The sequence below is a fragment of the Podarcis erhardii genome (genome assembly GCF_964252035.2).
Source record: "Podarcis erhardii genome assembly, chromosome: 7".
In the NCBI taxonomy this organism is placed as follows: Eukaryota; Metazoa; Chordata; class Lepidosauria; order Squamata; family Lacertidae; genus Podarcis; species Podarcis erhardii.
The window spans coordinates 79,569,266-79,591,591 of NC_138511.1; the positions used below are offsets into that span (position 1 = coordinate 79,569,266).

Sequence of the window (22,326 nt, forward strand, 5' to 3'; positions counted from 1 at the left end):
GTGGGGTGGGCCCCCCCTGTTTCCTCCCCCAGAAACTGTGCCCCTCCCTGTAAGGCAACAGCAGAGACCTGTGAAACACCGCATGTATCCTCATGTTATCCGGCAACTTCAGCCTGAAAGCTAATGGGTTGACCTGCTGTGTCACCTCAAAGGGGCCCACCCTCCTAGGCTGCAGTTTCTTGCAACCCCCCCCCCAGAGGCAGCCCCTGAGATGAAAACCACACCTTGTCCCCCACTTGGATAACCTCCCCCGGTTTCCTATGTTTGTCCACCGCCTTCTTGTACGCCTCCTTGGCTCTTTCCAGAGTCATCTTGAGCTGTTGGTGTATGGCCTCCACCTCTTCTGTGAATTGTTCTGTGGCTGGTACACTCAATTCCTCCTCCTCACACTCTGGAAGGGACCTGGGATGACATCCGTAATTGCCAGGAAAGGGACTCATCATTGTGGTCATGTGTTCAGCATTATTGTATGCAAACTCTGCCTGCGCTAGCTTCTCCACCCTATCATTCTGCCGCTGATTTACATAGCAGCACAAGTACTGCAGCAAAATGGCATTTGCCCTCTCCGCCTGTCCATTTGTCTGCGGGTGCCTGGCTGTGGAAAAGCTCACCTCTACCTGCAACAAACTCATGATCTTGCACCAGAAACGCAAGGTGAGCTGTCTTCCATGGTCAGAAATCACCCTAGAAGGGACCCATGCAGCCAAAAGATGTGATTCAGGAACAATCTGGCAGTTTCCTCAGCTGACACAGCATGAGAGCATGCCACAAGGTGGCACATCTTGGTCAGTAGGTCCACCACCACCAGGACTGCCGTCTTACCTCGGGCAGGTCCGTCATGAAATCTATGGACACCATCTCCCATGGTCTCCCCGGTTCCAGCAGCCCAGCTGGGGCCGCCCTTTCCCTCTTTCCTCTCTGACACATGTCACACCCTCGGACATATTCCCGCACAGCCTCCCTTACCTTGGGCCACCAGAAATCCCACTTAACTAACAACATGGTATTGTGTTGCCCAAAGTGCCCAGCTGTAGGGTTGTCATGGAACTGCTCAAGGACTCTGACCCTCAAGGGCTCTCCCGGTACATACAGTGTCCCTTTGTAGAACAGCCCCTCTTTCTCCTCAAAGCCCCCAGACCCTCCTTGAGCTCCCTAAATTTCCTTTGAGCAAAATCATCCTCTCTGGTGAGTCTAACCAGTCCTGCCTCCCCTGCCAGTGTTTCCCCACAGGCCTATTTGTCCTCCCGGAACATTTGTCTGGCCACTGGGGGCCCTTCATCTTCCATGTACTCAGGCTTCCTGGAAAACACGTCTGCCCTCACATTCTACTCTCCAGGAACGTATTGGATCTTAAAGTCAAAATGGGCAAAAAACACCGCCCATCGGATCTGCTTCTGACACAGCACATGTGCAGTGTGCCAATATTCCAAGTTCTTGCAGTCTGTCCACATCTGGATCTGCTGCTGCACCCCAAACAGAAAGTGTCTCCTGCTGCGTAACATCCCCCTGAATTTCGCTGGTAAACATTGCATCCATCGCCTCATAAAATTTCCACATGTCCTGGAGGGCATTGTTTCCCACCGCTATCAGGGGTCTCACCCATTCCCAGGCTGCACTTTCTAAGTGGGAAACTATGAATGCCACCCTCTCCTCATCATTGGAAAATTCCTTCTTTTGTAAGTCCAGGGCGTATTTAATCTCAGACCTAAAGGCTAGGTACTCTTGAGGGCTCCTGCCAAATTTGCTCACCAGTGCGGCATCTTTCGCCCCACCGGAGTTGCCATAATTTGCTGCTCCTGCAATCTGCGCTCCTCCAGCCTCGCTGCGAGGCCAGCAATGTGCACTTCCAGCTCCACATTCCTCTGCACCAGAGCCGGTACATTCCACGCCGCATCTTCCTCAGTGCCTCTGCCTGCAGCTCTTTGCTCCTCTGGCCTCCCTTTATTCTCTTGACTCATCATGCCGCTCTTCACTGCTACACGCGAGCAACCGCAAAGACTCCTGGATTGCTGTCAGATGCTAATGGTGGTTGCTCGTGAGTAACCAGGCAGGACTCTGACCTGTCTTTTACAGGTTTTATTGTGCAAACTATTTACAGTGCAGATCTACAAAGTCCATGTCCGACTTAGTCACTTGCAGAATCCGGGAATGCCCCCTTCCGGCTTCTCCCCCAACATAAGAACTTCGGCACCCGAAGCCTCCTCCTCCCCTCCTTGTGTTTCACCCCTCTGCACAAGTTGGGCGATGGAGGTGGCGTGTGTCCCTCCTAGCCAGCCTGGCAAGGTGAGGTGCTGGGGCTCTCAGCAGCATCCTCAAGCCCTTTCCTCTCTTGGCTGGCCCCTTCCCTCTCTTCTCTACTGGAGGTGTGGCTTTCCCCACTGCTGGAAGAGGAACTGCTCTTCAGGAATTTTGGAGGCTCTCTGTATCCCTACGGCCCCCCTGCCTCCTTCCCCTGTTCTGATGGCAGTCCCCTGACATCAAATGCTGGTTCTCAGATCTGTTTCTTTTGGATAAAAATGCAATTATTATTGATTGCTTTAGCTGAAGAAATCACAAAAATAAAATACATAAAATTGGATAAAAACACTGCACAGCTAAAATCATTATTGCAATCAGACAATTTGTTAGATAAGAGGTTTCTCCTCTGAAGAATTTAACTTAAGGCATTTTTTCTGCCAGAGTTCACTGGAGCTCTGCTCTGGCCCCTCTGATGTGGGTGCCATTGCAATTCTAAGAGAACAAGGAAGACGTTCATGGTGAGCTCCAACAGCTCCTTTTCTAGAAAAACCACTGATGGGCAAAAGATGTGGGACATAATATATAGATGATAGATTGGGAATGATAATGAAAAATGATATAAAATTTATGGCACTTAAGGAGAATTATATGAAAATGATGTACAGATGGTATTTAACTCCGGTCAAACTATCAAAAATGTACAAAACAAAAGAAAATAAGTGTTGGAAGTGTAAAAAAAGCAGGGGGTACGTTTTACCACATGTGGTGGCAATGTAAGGTTATAAAAAGTTTTGGGAAATTATCTATAATGAATTCTTAAAAAGTTTAATATAACATTTGTTTAAAAACTGGAAGCTTTCTTAATAGGTATAACTGGAAAGGATACACCGAAAGAATATGCAACAACAGCCGCATGGAAATTAATGGCCCAACAATGGAAAGAAGAACAAGTCGCAACCAAAAAAGATTGGCAACTTATTTTCTTTTCTTTTTTTCTTTTTTATTGATACACCAAGAAAAAAGAAAAAAACACAAATCTCAAATTACACATAGGAATAACCATAGACACACAATTTTCTTAACAACAATAAAACATAAATTGGTCTTAACACTAAAGACCCAACCTCCCGTCTATTCGATATTTCGATTTCATATTACTTATTGCCAATACACACTTTTATAATAATTATGCTGGAATGGCTAAATTAGCCAGAAAACTAAGAAATCAAGAAGACAACAAATATATATATATATATATATGCTTTCGTAGATTTTCACGGGTACAGGAATGCAGGTTTTGGTGTCCTCGGGTGTCTTCCCGTGTAAAAGTTGGGGTGTCTAGGCGACGTTTCGACGAGGTCTCACTCGTCATCTTCAGGCTGGTGCTTTCGGCTTCTTGTTACTGGAACAGAGCAGGATCTCAGTGTTTGAGTTCCTATAAATACTGTAGAGGGGGTGTGGTGTATAGCCTCCAATGTTCTGGGCAGAGAGGAAGTTCCCAGGCTAGTGTGCCTTTTCTTCTTTTGTTCCTTAATTACTTGAGAGATATCTTGAGTGATTTCTTGAGTGATATCCTGAGTACCACTTAGGTGGGTCATTAGGTGTGGATTAGTTGTTAAAGTCTTTGTGTCTTGACCTCTTGAACTTTGTGAAGAGTTTTCTTGAGAAGATGGCTGTACTGTACTTAGTTGTGCTCTGGCTTGGCTTCGTGTATAGGGGCGAGCTGTGGTTTTGTGGCTTGTGTCAGCCAGATCTGTGTAGGGATTGCAGGGGGGTGCAGCATCCGGAGGTGCCACCATGGATTGGCTACTGGATGGTGTCTGTAATTCATCTGTGGAGAGGGTCTGGGTTTGGGTCTGGTGTGGTTGATTGGTGTTGGCGTTCTGTGTGCCTCTGGATCTGGTGTCAGTTTTTGTGGGGAGGGCTAATTTCCAGATGTCTGGCAAGCGGGATGTGTCGTCACGCTTGTTCATGTTGTGAGGGTGTTTCTCTATCTCGATGGCTTCCATGATTATTCTCTTGTGGTGATGTTCCGTGTTAAAGAGCAATTTGGAATCTGCAAAATTAATTTCGTGTCCTGTTTCTTTCATGTGTTGGAAAAGAGAGGAAGTTTTTTCTTCTTTTTTGACGGCATTCTTGTGTTCTGCGATACGTGCATTTATTCGTCTGTTTGTTTGTCCAATGTACGTGGCTGGGCAGACTTTGCAGGGTATTTCATAGATCCCTTGGTTTTCCAACTGGATTTTATCCTTGGGGTTTCTGAGGATATTGGCTATTTTTTGGTTGGTGCAAAAGGCTGCCATCTTCTCAGGAAAACTCTTCACAAAGTTCAAGAGGTCAAGACACAAAGACTTTAACAACTAATCCACACCTAATGACCCACCTAAGTGGTACTCAGGATATCACTCAAGAAATCACTCAAGATATCTCTCAAGTAATTAAGGAACAAAAGAAGAAAAGGCACACTAGCCTGGGAACTTCCTCTCTGCCCAGAACATTGGAGGCTATACACCACACCCCCTCTACAGTATTTATAGGAACTCAAACACTGAGATCCTGCTCTGTTCCAGTAACAAGAAGCCGAAAGCACCAGCCTGAAGATGACGAGTGAGACCTCGTCGAAACGTCGCCTAGACACCCCAACTTTTACACGGGAAGACACCCGAGGACACCAAAACCTGCATATATATATATATATATATATATATATATATATATATATATATGAGAAAAATATTTATTGCATGTTTACAGAAGAACTGTAAGGAAATTAACACAATAACAGGTTCTACAAAAAAACACACACCACTTGTAATATTAAGGACAATGTTGAAAATTGGGAATAATTAAGGATAAGGAAATTATAGACATGTACAACATAAGATAATACAAAAGAACCAGAGGAGTGAATGGAGGGAAGTCAAAGGATCTGAGTTATCCCAAAATAAGGTGTGATTGATTATGCAGAGTGAGGCTTTCCAGCCCCCCCCCCACTCTATTTTATTCAAGTTACCAGTGCTGACAACTTCCAAAAGGAGAAGCTTTGGAAGCTCAAAGATAGTGCAAATGTATTTATTCTGTTACAGATTCAGCTTTTGAGGATATCCTCAGATTTGTGCACCATAACAGATTTGTGGACTGACTTCTTTTAAACTGCTTTTTAATTGTATTTGTTATATTTTGAAATTCTTTTTAACTGTTTTTATGTGGGGGGTTTTCGGGGGGGTGTTATTCTACTGTTTCTGTATATATAGTGTTTTTATATTTTAATTTTATCTTGTGAAATGCCCTGAGATGTGTGGGTATAGTGCAGTATATAAATTGAATTTAACAACAACAGCAAGAAGAAAACATCAACAACAACAGGTTTTGAGGGCTGGGGGAATCAGTCTATCCCCTTTATTCCAAAATAACATAGATAGAGAGTTGACTGAATTAATAACCAATGTATTGTATTTACAAAGTGTTTATTGCAACTGAAAAGTAGGAGCCTATAAATTTAAAGGATTTGACCTATTGGCAGAAATCAAAACATTAGCTTTTAGGTTTTATTGTATTACAAAGTCTTTTTTCAGATGAATACTCCAGAATGCAGAAGTATATATATAGCAGACAGGATGGCTGAAAGTTATAGGACCCTTGGGCAATCATGGTGAAGCTTCAGTATCAGGATTCAGGTTCAGTTTTCCAGTCAATGGAGTATCATTCCTTGACACAACAAGCTCATCACTCCTGACATTGAAGTGCAGGCCAGTGGCATGGCAACTGGTCTATCGGTCTCTCCTTGTTGCCTTCAGACAGGGTGGAATAGACAGAGCCCCCCCCCATTCTACTGACTGAGCAGTCTGGCAGGATACATTGGTCATGCATGCAACAGGCATCAGTAGTAGAGGGATACTAAAAGGACCCCTGACTGTTAAGTGCAGTCATGGACAACTCTGGGATTGTGGTGCTCATCTCGCTTTACTGGCCAAGGGAGCTGGCGTTTGTCCACAGACAGCTTCCGGGTCATGTGGCCAGCCAGACTAGGCCGCTTCTGGCGAACCAGAGCAGTGCACGGAAATGCCGTTTACCTTCCCACCAGAGTGGTACCTATTTATCTACCTGCACTTTGATGTGCTTTTGAACTTCTAGGTTGGCAGGAGCAGGGACCTAACAATGGGAGCTCACCCCATCGCAGGGATTCAAACTGCCGACTTTCTGATCGTTTACTCTCTCTGTGGTTTACTACAGTTACTACAGATAGAGAAGGATACTATTTCCTGTCAATTGCTTATTTCCTGCTCCTTCTGACTTTGGTTGATGATGTCATATGACACACCACCCCAAAACTTCGATCCCAGAAGTGCCAGCTTCAAGGGCCACCATGAAATGACTTGGGGGGAAAGGACCATGTAACCCACCTGCAAGGAGGAACTAATTATCTTTCTGACCCAGTCAGCTTTCCCCTCCCTGCTGGTTTTCCTCAGACAAGAGGGGCAAGGGGCAATGTCCTTCAATCTTACCAACTAAAACACTTCCAACATGAGAGGGCTAGACAGTGCTCTGGACACCCCGTGATATTCATCTGCTGTAACAGCAGAGTCAAATTCCCAGTGGATGCAAGCAATTTCATCCTCAAAATGCTTTGCAAACAGGTCACAGCATTGACAAGTTACAAGCACATTCCCCAACTCCCAATGAAAGGCCCTCCCCATTTTCACCTTGGAGCTTTCCTTTTCTCACCCAGCCTCTCACCCTAGGAGGTGTCCACTTCACCTCTCAACCTGGTTACTGGCACCAGTTTGAAATTTCCCACCACCGCCACTTGCAGCACATTAAGCATTTTACTTTTAAAGCTCTGACCAATGTTTCATATCATCATGTGGTTGAGATATCATAAATTCTGAGATTCAGAGATACTGATATTCTGTTAGTATAAGCAGATACAAAAGACACACCAATACAAAGAAAATGAGTAGAAAGAGGAATATTTAAATAAAATTAATAGGAATATTGATGGTGATGGTGATGATGATGATTTTAAGGTTTATGAAAGAGAAAACACCATAAAAGTAAGAAAGGGAAGAGAAAATAAAGTTGGCAATATGAGAAAATGTAAAAAGAAGAAGGAAGGAAGGAAGGAAGGAAGGAAGGAAGGAAGGAAGGAAGGAAGGAAGGGAGGGATGGGTTACAAGATGAGATGTAGCTTATGAAAAGGATCCATCATTCTAAGGGCTTCTTATCTTGTAGGCTTTTGATTTCTCTTAAACAAAAGGCCAAACTCCCAAAATATTAGGATGTCAACACTCTTGCTAACAATTCTTCCCTTCCGGTCCAGGAGACACCTGTGAGTACAAAGGACATCTGGGTGATTCCAGAAAGCAGGAGCTAAATGACCACTCTCTGTTGCCTGATGTCTCCAGCAAAATATATCACCCAGGATGCCCAAAGAGTTCTGAGGTACTGGTTTGGATCAAGAGTGTATCTAATATCCACAAAAAGTAAAGAATACATATTTATTTAAGAAAAATAAAACAATGGTGTAGCTAGAACCCTGTTATCATATAGGAATAAGAGATAATAGAAGAAGGTCACTTAGGGCCATCTGTCTTTGAGCTCTTTGCTCTCCTACTTTGCAGGTTCACTGGGTTCTGGGAGATGGTGGGACTCGAATGCTTTCTAGTGATAATGTATCAGCCGGCTGTTCTGGCTCTGCCTCTTCCTCTTCTCCCATTATCTCCCCTCATCTTCCTCTGAGCTGTGGCCTCCTCTCAAATCTCTGTTGTATTTCTTTTTGTTTTGTTTTGTTTTCTTCCTTTTCCCATCACCATCCCTCACCCCTCACCCCTCACCCCACCCTTGTGTTAGACTTCCAGTCTACTCAATTGCAATTTCTTTCCACTTCTATTACTTTCTTTCACACACTTTTAAACCAGTTTTCTGCTTCTTTTTCTATTATACATTGTTATCCATCTTATTTAGTATTTCAGTATTTAAAACGGAACTTGTTTATTCTAATAGGAGTTCTGATTTTTCAATATGGTTTTGCAAGTATCCTTTAAACACCTTCCAGTCCTTGTCTATCTTCTCTTTTGAGATCCTTCCAATTTCTCCCATTGTTTTGGATATATTGTAATACTCTAATAATTTGGCAAGTCAATCTGTTTTTGTCGTTATAATACCACTTTTCCAATTTTTAAATCTCTGTTGTAATTCTGAACCGTTGTCTTCTTCTCTGGAAGGGTCAGGTTGGGGAGATGGTCTCCACCATTCCTCCTCTGCTCAGTCCCTGACATCACCCCCCTTTCCACAGTCCTCCTCCACCCACCCTAGTGGTTTTGGTACATTGGGGTAGTGTGTATGAAACGCCCTTTGCAAATCTGGTGCATGGATGTGTTCTGTGTACTCCCATGATCTTTCTTCTAGTCAATACCCCTTCCATGCAATCAGGTATTGCAACTTCATACTAATTCATGTTCTTCCACTCCTTCTACCATGACAGGAGGTGGAGGTGCTTGTCTAGGTGCCTGGTAAGGTTGTGCAGGTACAACCAGTGACAAGACAGATCTGTGGAAGACGGGGTGAATCTTCCTGGATTGCTGACAGTTTTTCTACGAAGTCTTCTGCTGCTGGAACCAACAGAGTGTTGGTTGGGACTGAGAAGGTTGTGAGGATGTTATCCATAACTGACAACACCACAGAGGCTGAATCCCACAGTGTTCCTTAAAAAGATTGCATCCAACATGAAAAAAGAGCTTTGTGTTACAATATAAAAATATAGCATTTATGGGGAAGCATGCACTCTCTATTTCCATAATTTCCTGCTCCTCACTGGACCAGTTCTTCCCAGTTGGAATCCTTGAGCACCTTTCCTTGTTCTATAAATTCCTCCTAGTCAGCTTCTTCTTCCAAAGGTCCCCTGCTGGTTCGTTTCTCCTTGGCTTTTTATCACTCTGTCATTATGAGGGCCTTCTTGAGTAGATGCTTCTTCTTTATACAGTTGCTTTCGACTACTACCCAGGCTAAGCAATATAGAGGTATGGGAGCAGTGCAATGGTTGGGCAAGCCCCTTCATTCTGGACTGAAAGAAGCAGCAAAAGGAGGTCTCCTGGCTGGAGGTGTGAGGACAGGTTCCTAGTGTGAAACTGCCTTCTTCCAAAGCCTTCTTTCAAAGCCTAGTAAGCACAAACTATGCTTTGGGAAGGAGCCCTCATGTCTCTTTCCCAATGCCACTGCCACCCCAGGAGCTGCTTCCATGGCCCTTTTCTGGTGGCAGGGAGAAATCATGACACCTGGAATCAAGGCACAACCCATGACAGCTTAATGAATTCTGTGGCCATTCTGGCCAAATTGGGACTGTTAAAATAACTTTGCCTCCAAGGTGAATAATTATAAATAAACATTAATAATAATAATAATAATAAAACTTCATTGTCACTACACCACCTTTGTGCAGTGAAATTAAATGACCCCCCCCCCCATACACTCAGTCTTGTTCACACTCTGTGTGCTTGTCGGAAGTCAATTGCACCACTATTTTTTTCCATTCAGCAGCCCAACAGCCTATGGAAAAAAGCTTTCCTTTAACCTGTGGCTGACTATACTTCTGTATCTCCTGCCCGAAGGTAGGAAATTAAAGAGGTGCTGGATGGGTTGTGAGTCATCCCTAAGAATTTTCCTCACTCTCCTGAGGCAGCAGTCTCCCGTGATGTCATTTAGTGAACTCAGGGGACAGCCCATGATGTCATGTGCTGTATTCACCACCCTCTGTAGGGACCTCCTGTTCGTGGCTGTCAAACCAGCTTAAGGTAAAGGTAAAGGTACCCCTGCCCGTACGGGCCAGTCTTGACAGACTCTGGGGTTGTGCGCCCATCTCACTTAAGAGGCCAGGGGCCAGCGCTGTCCGGAGACACTTCCGGGTCACGTGGCCAGCGTGACAAAGCTGCATCTGGCGAGCCAGAGCTGCACACGGAAACACCGTTTACCTTCCCGCTGGTAAGCGGTCCCTATTTATCTACTTGCACCCGGAGGTGCTTTCGAACTGCTAGGTTGGCAGGCGCTGGGACCGAGCACCGGGAGCGCACCCCGCCGCAGGGATTCGAACCGCCGACCTTTCAATCGGCAAGTCCTAGGCACTGAGGCTTTAACCCACAGCGCCACCTGCGTCCCTGTCAAACCAGCTTACCACACTGTAATACAGTATGAAAGGACACTTTCTATTGTGGACCGGTAGAAGGAGATCATTAGGGTTTTTTTGACATTTTTCTTTCGCAAAACCCTGAGGAAACAGAGTCTCTGTTGGGCCTTCCTAACCACCTGAGTTGTATTGATTTTCCAAGTGAGGTCTTCACTAAGGTAGACTCCCAGGAATTTAAAGGAAGAGACTCTCTCCAAACAGCCCCCCTGATCTACAATGAGGCTAGTTCCCCTCTTTTCCTCCGAAAGTCCTACACCATCTCCTTTGTCTTACTGATATTTCGGTGCAAGTTGTTCTCTAGGCACCATGTCAAGACTTTTTGAACCTCCTCCCTATACGCTGATTCATCTCTACCTGTAATTAAACCCATTATGGTGGTATCACCTGCAAACTTAATAAACACAGTAGATGGATCGGATGAGATACAGTCATATGTATACAACGAGTACAGGTAGGGATTCAGCACGCATCCCTGTGGGGTGCCAATGCTGAGCTTCAGAGAGGAAAATGTAACAGGCCCAATTCTCACTATTTGTGTGTGATCCCTCAGAAAGTCTTTAATCCAATCACAGATGGTAGAAGAAAGGTCCAGGTCCCTCAGCTTTTTAAAAAAAAAAAGTCCGGAAGGATGGTATTAAAAGCCGAGCTATAATCAATAAACAGCATTCTGACATAATTCCCTGGTTTCTCCAGATGACTCGCTGCAAGGTGAAAAGCTGTGGCTATGGCATCGTCTGTTGACCTATTTCTCCTGTAAGCGAACTGGTGTTCATCAAAATACGGTGGAAAACATGTCCTAAGGTGCTGAAGGACCAATCTCTCAAAGCATTTCAACATTACAGATGATAATGCAGTGTGCCTGTAGTCATTTAGGCAGTTAATTACTGTTTTCTTTGGGACTGGGATAATGGTGGCCGCTTTCAAACATGATGGAACACAAGCAGCCTGCAGGGAGATGTTAAAAATCCTTGTCAGGACCCCTGCTAGAATAAGTGGCTGAGAGTTTGTAGGCTGGCAGGCCGGAGCCGTGATACTTGATCTTTCTACCTCATAGCGGGCGATGATGTTCAGCTCCTCCACTAACACATCATCAGCCTTAACCATGTTCCTTGTATTGCCCTTGTAGTTGGTTAGGTGCTGTAGTCCCTGCCACACTTGTCTCATTTTATCGGCTAAGTAATTCTCCACTTTAAGCTTATATTGTTGTTTTGCTGCCTTAATGCCTTTCCTGAGCCTTGTTCTTGCCTCTCTGTCTTAATGGCATTAACCTAAGCTTTCAAGAGTAACCTTACTTCAGCAGTCATCCAGGGTTTGCTCTTCCCATAAACTCGAATGCACCTCTCTGTTGTTACATTATCGGTGCACACTTTGATATAGGAAAGTACAGCATCTGTGTATCTGTGCAGATCTTGTTCAAACACACTCCAAGCAGTGCTTTCAAAACAGTCCTGGAGCTTACTGAGAGCACCCTCTGGCCAGATTCTGACTGTTTTTATAGCTGACTGAGTTCCTCTCCTTAGGGGAATGTCCTTCGGACATAGAAAAATTGAGGAATGGTCTGATGAACCTAAGTGGGGAAGGGAGATTGCCTTGTATGCCTGCTTCAGATTGGAATACACACGATCCAAAATATTCTTCCCTCTAGTGGGGAATTTCACATACTGTTCAAACTTAGGAAAGACTGCCTTCAGGCAGGCCTAATTAAAGTCCCCTGCCACAACAATAGCATGCTCTGGATGGATTTGCTGCTGCCTAGAAATGACATCATATAACTTAGAAAGTGCCGCTCTGATATTAGCATCAGGTGGAATGTAAACGGCTATGATAATTGTCACAGTTGCTTCTCTAGGCAGATAAAATGGCCTACATGTAACTGCCACCAATTCCACTTCTGAGGAGCATTATGTATAAACTCCTCTGCTATTCACACACCACCCACCGTGTATATAAATACAGATTCCTGACCACATGTGCACAGTATTCAAATAATCAGTTAGGCTCCACTGCTTTCTGGGAAGTCTACCCTGCAGGGAGGAAGGCTAAGTTGATCCTCCGGAGGAACTGAAAACCAAGTTTAGGTGAATTCAGAAAATGTGGGCAGGTGAGGATTTTGTCTAACTCTTGTATGGAGCAGCCTTCCCCAAGAGAGCGAGATGTATACTATAGCCTCCAACTATGGCTTTCTGAGAAAAGATGGCGAGAAAAGGACTCAGCCTCCCTTCCTTGGAAATTGTGCAGACAGCATCCTCAAAACAAACCTTAAACCCCTTTTTTAACAAATAAGGCACAGATAAAAAACTATCCTGCATCGTCAGCAGAAACCTGGCCCCTCCCAGACTTGGTTCCTTTACGGGACCCAACAGATCTATGTGAACCAGTTCAAAGGGTTTTGTGGTTACCCTCTCCACCTTTGGGTAACTGCACCCTTTTACCTTTACCTGTCTGCAAGTTTCACAATTCATGGCACTTCCACATTCTTTAATCTTACAACCTTTGGAAACCTCAGGCAGCACTTGTAGTTCTTCTAAAGAACCATGAGCTGTCCTTCTGTGCCAAACATGGGCACATGACACATGAGTGGGAACTGTAGCACGCAGGGCTTGTGCTTTCTCAACCTTCCCCTCACCCTCCAGAGACGTTTTAAGAATGAAAAGATCATTCTGCCCCTTTTTAACCTTGGCAAGCTGCCTCCCTTCCTTGGAAATTGTGCAGACAGCATCCTCAAAACAAACCTTAAACCCCTTTTTAAACAAATAAGGCACAGATAAAAGACAGTGATGCATCCCTGGGACGGTGCACACTTCGACCTTTTCCTGCAAAACAGAAAGAGAAATTGTTGCAACATTAGTTACATTTCTTTTTTGTCCATTTGCAAAAAGTACAGTTTTTCCGGCCGGAACTGCCTTGCAATTCCACATCTCGACAGCAGGGGTCTCTGGAATCAAATTGCAATTAGCTGCAGAGTCTATAACAAAGCAAAACTCAGAGTCTCTCACACAGCTGTTTTCAAACAATGCCAGACTGGCTGTCAGATGATAAGGCTCTTCCTGTTGTTTAGCACATCCACCTGGTTCAGTCCCACGCCTGGTTGTTTTTCCAGGCTGGTTGCCATGGAAACCCGGCTGGTTCCCATGGGAATTGACCTTGACAACATCCTGCCTCGCCTCTCTGCTCCGGTGGGGGCAGCTGCGACGCAGACGTTCAACTCCAGTGGAAAAGTACTGCCCGGGGCTCCTTCCAGCCGGCCTGGCCCTCCTTCTTCCGGAAAAGCGCTCCGTGCCAGCTCCGCCCCCTCTGAACTCCACTCCAGCATCCACAGTGGAAATTTTTTTAAACTTGCCTTTGGAACTCTTCGCCCCCCCGATCTGCTCACCAGCGCTCCTTGAGGCTGCTTGATGAACAGGGGCTACTTCTCCAGCTTCTCCAGGGCTCTGGCCTCCTGCTGAAGTTTCACACAAACTTCTCAGCACATCCCAGGCAGCCCTTGCTGACTTTACGCCCTCCAAGTGGGGTTTCAGCGATGCGTCTACGCATGCTTTCAGCATATCAAGCTCTCTTTGCATTCTCTGCTGGCCATCTTCAGGCACCGCAGCTTCAAAGCCTGCAACATCTGTCAGGGGTAGTGGCTCTTTCTGGCTTACATCCCAAAGCCCAGTAACCAAGAACCAACCTCTCACTCTTCTGCTCCAAGTTGCCCAACTTTTTAAAGTGAGCTTTTCAAGCGGAATGTCCTCAAGGACCTGGCTCTCTGCCATCTTCTCCCGTTCTCCCCAGGGGCCCCCAAGCTGTACTCACTGATCACCAGCTCTTCCGGCTCCCATCCGTGGAGAAACAATTCCCAGCTGCTCTCAGCTCTCAGCTCTGTCTTGCCTCTTAGAAGCAGGCAAACCTTTGCGTCTTCCAGCCAGCTTTTTGCCTCAGAGCCAGACCTCCGCCTCCGGCAGCTCCTCTGCCTCAGAACGCAGACTTCAAAGCATTCCGGCAGCTCCAGCGACAGCTTTACGAGCGGTAATTATGCCACCCATAACCTGTGCGATTTATTGATTAGGACGTGACCCGCTAATTTGTTTACGACCCAAATTAGCCATTTACAGCAGTCCGGCACGCTTCCTCAAGCTGCGATAAATTCTGCTCCGTCCAGTCACGCCTTGCAGAGTAAACACAGCGGCAAAGCTGTCACTTGCTTCAGACAAACATACAGAGTACAGGTTTGTCTATTAACAGTTCTTTATTGCGACATTTCTCAGCAAAATACTCCAGGACCTCTCAGCCATTACAAACTGCGTCCATTTCCCTCAAAGACAGCGAGGAACAGAAACAGACTCCTCCCAGCTTCAAAGCTGACGTCAGAATGTTGAGGCATCATGGGAACAACTTAACCTGTTAAGTTCTGAACTCCAACAGTTAGGTGAACTTTGGGTATCAGGTGAAGGTGATGGTAAAGGAAAATGACCCCTGGATGGTTCACTCCAGTTGAATTTGACTTTGGGGTGCGGCACTCATCTCCACTTTCAGGCCGAGGGAGTTGGTGTTTGCTTGCAGACAGCTTTATGGCCCATGTGGCCAGCATGACTAAATCACTTCTGGTGCAGAGAGGAGTGTGACGAGTGCCTGAGCACACATAAACACCATTTACCTTACCTCAGCAAGGGTATCTATTTATCTACTTGCACTGGTATGCTTTCGAACTGCTCATTTGGAGGATCTGGGACAGAGTAAGAGGAGCTCACCCATAGTGCTGATTCGAACCGGAGACCTTCTGATCAGTAATCCATTGAGGTTCATTGGTTTAGGCCTCAGCACCACCTGCATCCCTTTGGGTATTAACCCAACATGTACACCTAGGTCCCACTGCTCCATGTTTTCCCAACATTTTCGTGGCGGGTCAGAATCCCCCACAAGGAATTAAGGATTGGCAGATGTCTGAAGTGTGCCCTTAACCCCATAAAAGCCATAGAATGCCTAATGTTTTTCACCCCAAACTCATCACCTGCCAAGATGCAGAAGAAGCCAATGGGACCAATTTCTGTCTACTTTCTTTTTTCAGTAGCTCTCCATCTCATCAGCTTTGTTCTTATGTATTTCCTCTGGAGCAAAAATAAAAAAGCCTCCTGCAAACAGAGTTTCCTTTACTTCCAGATACATATCCTTACATTCTACGTCTGTCTTACTTGTCTTCACATGAAGAGATTGATTCACCACCCCCACTCTTTTTCTGTGTGGATGCATTAACAGCTTTTGGGGGTAATTTGGAGCTGAACCAACAATGTCTCTTCCTCAAGTGGCCTTTGCCTATGGCCTGGTACCTCCCACTCGACTGGTTCAGAGAATGGCCATGTTTGTGTAGCTCCCTAAGGCAGGAAGCTCCATGCCCACTGATGGCTCCAATCAAGACCTTCCTCATCATTGTGTGGGTGACTAATTCATACCTGGCACTCTCTCAGTCATTGGCACATTCAACTCCTGAAGTCTCACTTCATCCCTTTTATCTTTTGGAAACCATGGCCAAGACAGCAGGATCAGTTTTACTGCTTAAAGCCTCCATTGCATCCATGTGCATCCACAGCCCTTTCCATATGGACCTATTATCCAGGCTTTTCCTGACAGAGCATCTCCACCCCTGTCATTCAGTCCAGACACTGAGATCCAGCTCTCAGGGCCTTCTGGTGGTTCTCTCACTTTGAGAAGTGAGCTCTGAGGGAAGCAGGCAGAGGGCCTTCTTGGTAGTGGTGCCAACACTTTGCAATGACCTTCCATCAAAAGTCAAGTGGATAAGTAACTATAAAACCTTCAGGTGACATCTGAAGGCAGCCCTGCATAGGGAGGTTTTTATTGTTTGATATTTGATTATGTTTCTGTATATGTTTGAACCTACCCAGAGTAGCCAGGGTGACCTAGTCAGATGGGTGGGGTAAAAAAAATAAAAAATTATTATTATTAAGAGGAAGAAATCTGAGAAGCTTCTATCAACAATTAATGAGATGTTAGAGAAATAATTCAGACAATTCCAAGAGTGAGCTTTTATTTTTCGTATGTCCCTCTTCATTTTTGTAATGAACAAACAACTCCAATTCACAGACCTCCCTGAACTATTTGTTCCCAAGTGTTACTTGCGACATGAATCCATTGCCATTAAATCTCTCCAGGCAAGCCTCTACCTGCATCAATTCATTTGATGATCCTTCTCTGCTCTGAGTCTCCTATTCTTTCTAGAATGCTGAAGGCACTCCTAAGTGCATGCCTCCTCTTGGCCCCACTTTCTGCAGGTAAGATGGGGAACTTCTGATGATCTTTAGAGGACACTGAAGAGAACTTGCTTCTTGAGAGGGAAGGGGAGTTAGGAGTGTAGATCAACACCACAGAGAGCAATCACTGCTGGGTTACCAAGAGAAAGTAGGGGATCACTCTCTGTGTGTCTGTGTGTGGTGTGTGTGGGAGGGGGTAGGGACACAGAGGGGGGATTTGCAAAGGCAAGAGATTGCCAGATGAAAATGTTGGGCATGATTTCAAAGTGGAGGGAAAGTGCTAAGAAGGTGAATAAGTTTTTCTTTAGTGGGAGAGGTAGAGAAAACATGCCTAAAATAGGATAGAATAATAATTCCATTGGAATGGAGAGAAAAAGTTGCTTAGGAAAGGAAGGGGAAGAAAACAAAGTATGGCCATTGCAGGAAGAAATTAAATAAATTTTACAAAGAAAGACACCTTCAAGTCTACTCCTTGAAACAGAGCACATCAACCCACTGGTGAGGATCCAGATTCACTACTACTACTCGTTGATTGTGGAAATTTGGGGAGCTGAATGTGATTTGAGTGTCAGACAAGGATGCAGGAGGCTAGGCTTCAGTCAGCCACAAAGCTCACTGGGGATCCCTCAGCTTAACCTACCTCACAGGAATCTTCTGAGGATAAAATGGGGAGGAGAAAACCATGTACACTACCTTGAGCTTCTTAGAGGAAGTGGCTGCAGATAAATAAATGAATTAGAAAAATAAGAAATTGACAGCAAGTGAAATTGATAGATAGGTTCATCCCTAGTCGACGATCCTGTCCTAACACAGGCCAACCCAGTGACTAAGGGAAGTACACAATCAGGACCATACCACAGCAACACTCTGGCTTAAAGTGGGTTCCAGCAACTGTTATTTAAAATATGCTACTTTTGATATTGGAGGTAGTACATAGCTGTCATGCTTAGTAGCCTTAGTAGTGTTATTCTCCATCAATTTATCTAATCCTCTTTAAAAGTCATTGAAATTGGGGGCATTCAGTGCCTCTTGTAGAAAATGCCATTGTTTAATTGTGCTCAGATCTATGCTTGTGACAAAACAGTGGGAAGAAAATGTATTTAAGTGAGAGTTTGGATGGGAGGAAAAGTTGGCTGTGAGAAAAGGAGGGTACACCTCCCCAGTGTAATTAAACCAGTGTTCTGAACAATGGCTACAAGAGTTTTAATTAATGAGTGTTTTACTCATTTCATTTCATCCTCTTCTATTAAAATGCTTATTAAATTGAACACTTTTTAATTTAAAAGTTTAATTCATGAACACCTCCTCCTCTGTACCTCATTAAGCAAAAAGCAAAACAAAACAATGATGATGATGATGATGATGATAATTCATGAATCTTTTCCTCCTGTCCTCAGCCGGACGTCTGGAGTGCAAAGATAAGTTTAACAGCACTGGAATGACAGATAACAGCAATGCAAATAGACCTTGTAATAATAATGTTATGTATACCTGTTCTGCCAGTGTTCTGCGCACAAATATAGGTAAGAGTTGCCTGACTTTTTGTCTTTTGCTGTTGGATTTGACCCAAGTTAAGATATAGGTGAACTTTAAGGGTTCTACTAGCATATAGAAATCTATGCTGGAACAACTCACCTAAGAAAAAAGTGAGGTGAGGAAGCTGTGACACTTCAGCTGTAGATGAATTAGAACTCCCATCAGCCTCAGCTAGCCACCCACCAGTCAGGGATGATGGGAGATGCAGTTCAACAACATCTGAAGTAAGGAATGCATGGCTTGCATATGAAAATGGGGAATCTAACATCACCTGATCACAAGCAGTGGCTGAATTTGGTACTGATCGCCAAGCTTGGAGAACTTGATTTGCATCAACCAGAAATCCCTATTGAGCCAAACCAATGAACTCCAGTTTGGTTTTGGTTATCAAACTAGGACAATAAGCCTGGAATATAAACTGAATATCCCCTTTGCCGTAAATGACTTTAAAATTGACAATCCTTTCACAGATGTATAAAAACTCTTCAAAAGCTGAGCAACCAGAATGGGAGATGATGGTGCTTCACACTTTTATGGCTCTTTGAGGGGGGCCTCAAGTAATTTTGAAATAATTCTCAGTGATGAAATGATGAGGAAGCAACCAACATGAAGGAAGTATTCCTGTAGTTCACCTCTTAAAAAGGGTTTCAGTTACACAGCTTGAGTCAGTTACAGATAGGTAGCCGTGTTGGTCTGCCATAGTCAAAACAAAAAATTCCTTCCAGTAGCACCTTAAAGACCAACTAAGTTAGTTCTAGGTATGAGCTTTCGTGTGCATGCACACTGAAGTGCTACTGGAAGGAACAGCTTGAGTCAGAGTGGGTCCCTCCACCTTGATGGTTTTTGGTTCCTACTTCAACCATTAGTTAAGGTTGATTGCTTGTTCCTGGTTAACCCACTCCTTTTACCCAGGAGGGAGTGGGTACCATTTGGCACCTCAGTTCCAAAATGCCTTGGGGCGACCCTAGGTGGGATGGTGCTTGCTTGACCATCTGTTCCAATATCACTGCTACATTCTTGGAGGGAGAGGCGTAAGGGGGTAGTAAGGTTGGTGCAATGCAAGTGTCTTGCTAAGTGTCTTGTGTTCAGCAACAGGAGTTCAGGGAAGCATGCCCTGAACCGGCAAGCTGTTAGGATCGACTAGAAGAGAGAGTGCAGTGTATGGCAGATGTATTGTCAGGTGTATACAAAAATGCATGATTCTTCATGCAACAAATTTGACCTAAAATGAAGTTCTGCAGAAATTCCAAATTTAATGCATTTTGCAAATTAATTGTGAGCATAAAAAGAATGTCTGGTTCTATGGATTATGGAGGCAAGAGGCTACTACTTGTGGTTGAGAGCTGAACTCAGTGCCTGCAAAAAACCTTTCTTTTCCACCAGACCATTAAGAATACACTAGTTTATTGAAATCTATCTATTTACTTTTAATATTGTATCTTCTATGTATTACAACTGAAAAACATTTGATATCTCTTTCCTTTTATGATATAGCAGTGTGCACAAATTTAAATAAATAAACAGAACCTTACTTTAGATTGCCAAATTGAATAATACTTTCCATATTGTTACTTTGAAAAGGTCCTGATTCCGACAACACAGAAAATTGGAAGCATTATAATGAAAGTGCTTTAGGAGCAATAGACCGCATTTCCCCCCAGATCCTGAGAGTTCTTTAAAATTATTTTTCACAGTTAAACCTGAAGTGCAAATTGAGAATACTTGTTTGCCATCCAGATATTGTTTCTCCGGCGATTACAGCTTCACTGCAGCCGATGGTAAATTCTTTGAGATGAAGATGCAATGCTGCAACACTGACCTGTGTAACAATGAAACTCTCAGCCGTAAGTTTCTGCATCATTGTAGAATCATTAACATGTTAGGGCTTGGATCCTTAGTCAATCAACAGTACTCAGAGGGACCTACTAGGCAGCTTTGTCTTTGCCTGAAAAGGGATGGGTTACCTTTCCAGCCAGGCCTCTCCTTCTTCCTATCCCTTGAAGCAGCACCATGAAGGATCAGATATAAAATTGGATACCTAAGCTCCTGAACAGCTCATAAATAGCTTCTGGTCCCTTCAAGTTCACCCTTGAGCTAGTTCTTCTCTGTCCTTTAATTGACAAGTACTACCTAACCCAGAAGGGACGGGGGTGGCGCTATGGGTGAAACCACAGAGCCTAGGACTTGCCGATCAGGAGGTTGGTGGTTCGAATCCCTGCAATGGGGTGAGCTCCCATTGCTTGGTCCCTGCTCCTGCCAACCTAGCAGTTCAAAAGCACGTCAATGTGCAAGTAGATAAATAGGTACTGCTCTGGCGGGAAGGTAAACGGCGTTTCCATCCACTGCTCTGGTTCTCCAGAAACGGCTTAGTCATGCTGGCCACATGACCCGGAAGCTGTATGCTGACTCCCTCGACAAAAAAAGCGAGATGAGTCGGCCACGACTGGACCTAATGGTCAGGGGTTCCATTACCTTTTTATCTAACCCATCAGTTATAATTGTGCAAATATAAGACCCTACCTTACAGCATGCTCTGACATTTATTTATTGAATTTATTGAATTTAGGAACCACCCTGTACCTGGGTGTCTTTGGGCGGTTCACAGAAACTCTCGGATAGCTCATTGTTAAGAGCAGAAGAAAGACAGAATCTCTGTACAAAAATGGGGGACTAAGAGCCTATATTTTCAGAGAGGCTACAGCATAATCGATGGCATGAATACATTCCGAGAGATTAAAAGGAAAATAAAGTTCACACTCTCCCACCCCATTTTGGGTAAAGGTCATTCATCTCAGAGACCAATGGTGACTTTGTCCCATGCTCAGCCCTTAACCCAGATTGTTTCTAGATCATGTTTTCATCCAAGAACACTTGCAGCTGCCCCAGCAAAACTGTAAGTTCCTAGGCTAGATTCCATTTACATAAGACAGAGATATAAAAACAGACAAAGACATGAACATGTTCACTTTACATTTGATACTGAAAGTTCCTGATCGCAACGTGCTGGCTGAAAATGGTCTGCAGTGCCCATCCTGCTTCTCCAAAGGGGAGAAAAAGTGCAAAAGTGAGAAGACCGTCAACTGCCTTGAGAATGAGACCCAATGTGTTGATTTTAGAGGAGCTCTTCATAAAGGTAACATTGCTATTTCATCAGGGGAAAAGGCCTAGTCATCGCCTGGGTCATGCACACTCTGTCCTGATCTCCTTCTGTCCCTTCCTTCCTCTCTTTTGCATTGCACGTTGCTGGAAAAGTGAGAGGGGTCATATCTCTTAGTGGCTGCACTGCACTCTTCCTTTGTGTTTTGCCTGCCTGGACTTTAACCTTTAACTTTCATAATGCCACTTGCTTGTCTAGAAGCAGGATTCAGATTCTGCTGTTTATATTAAATACGCTTCTGGACAAAAGGGGAAAGTGCATTCATTGCTCCACCCCAGTTGCTCTTGATCTTTCTACCACTGGGATGCAGTTCAGGACAAAATGTGTGCCTCATTCTCAAAAAGCATATTTATTATGTAAAGAAATGTAACTAAATTTCCTTAAACACTGTGACAATGAGCAGTATCTAGCTAGGTGCTCTGTATCCTCCTAAAAGCTACTCCCGACCAACAGTGTTTTTGAGGAATAATGCTGTTTGGAAAGGGACCAAATTTACCACACACTTCCTTCCTGAAAAGAATAGGGGATCGGGAATGAACAGGGGATTTGAGCTGCCTCTGCCCTACATTTCCCCTCCTCATCCTTATCCTGACCTTTACAGCCTGGGCTTTGCTAGTTTCACTTTTGAGGGTGAAGTAAGAATTTGGACAGGAGTTCCTGATTGGCTTTTGGAAATGCCCTTTTCCGCCAGTTCATGTTGGATGTGTTTAAGATGAAAATAGATATGGGAAAATAAAAGGAGGTTTCTCTGGATGCTTAGGTCACAGTTTGGGACACTGAGGGAGCCTCAGTTGGCATCCAACCATCCTGAGAGACAATGGAGTGCAACTCCAGCTTTTTATGCGGCTGCATCACACTGTTGACTCATGCCAGGACCACACACTCAAGGCTCACAAACAAGGGAGGGAGTGTTGTTTTCCATTATTGTTGTGTGACCACAGCAGGTCCCTTTTAACAGGGCCAGGAGATGG

The 22,326-nt window shown here is 44.5% G+C and overlaps 1 long non-coding RNA gene across 2 annotated transcripts in view; it reads left to right on the forward strand.

The window, feature by feature from the left end:
- The window catches only part of LOC309346227, a 36,690-nt gene that overhangs the window by 13,549 nt on the left and 815 nt on the right, over window positions 1-22,326 (forward strand). Inside the window, exons 1-4 of one of the 2 annotated variants that reach the window (XR_014158495.1) lie at window positions 16,499-16,683; window positions 17,988-18,185; window positions 19,893-20,042; window positions 20,765-21,331. This is a non-coding gene — a long non-coding RNA (uncharacterized lncRNA). Of the gene's footprint in view, window positions 1-16,498; window positions 16,684-17,987; window positions 18,186-19,892; window positions 20,043-20,764; window positions 21,332-22,326 lie in introns of those variants that run through there. The other variant, XR_014158494.1, reaches the window with a different exon arrangement.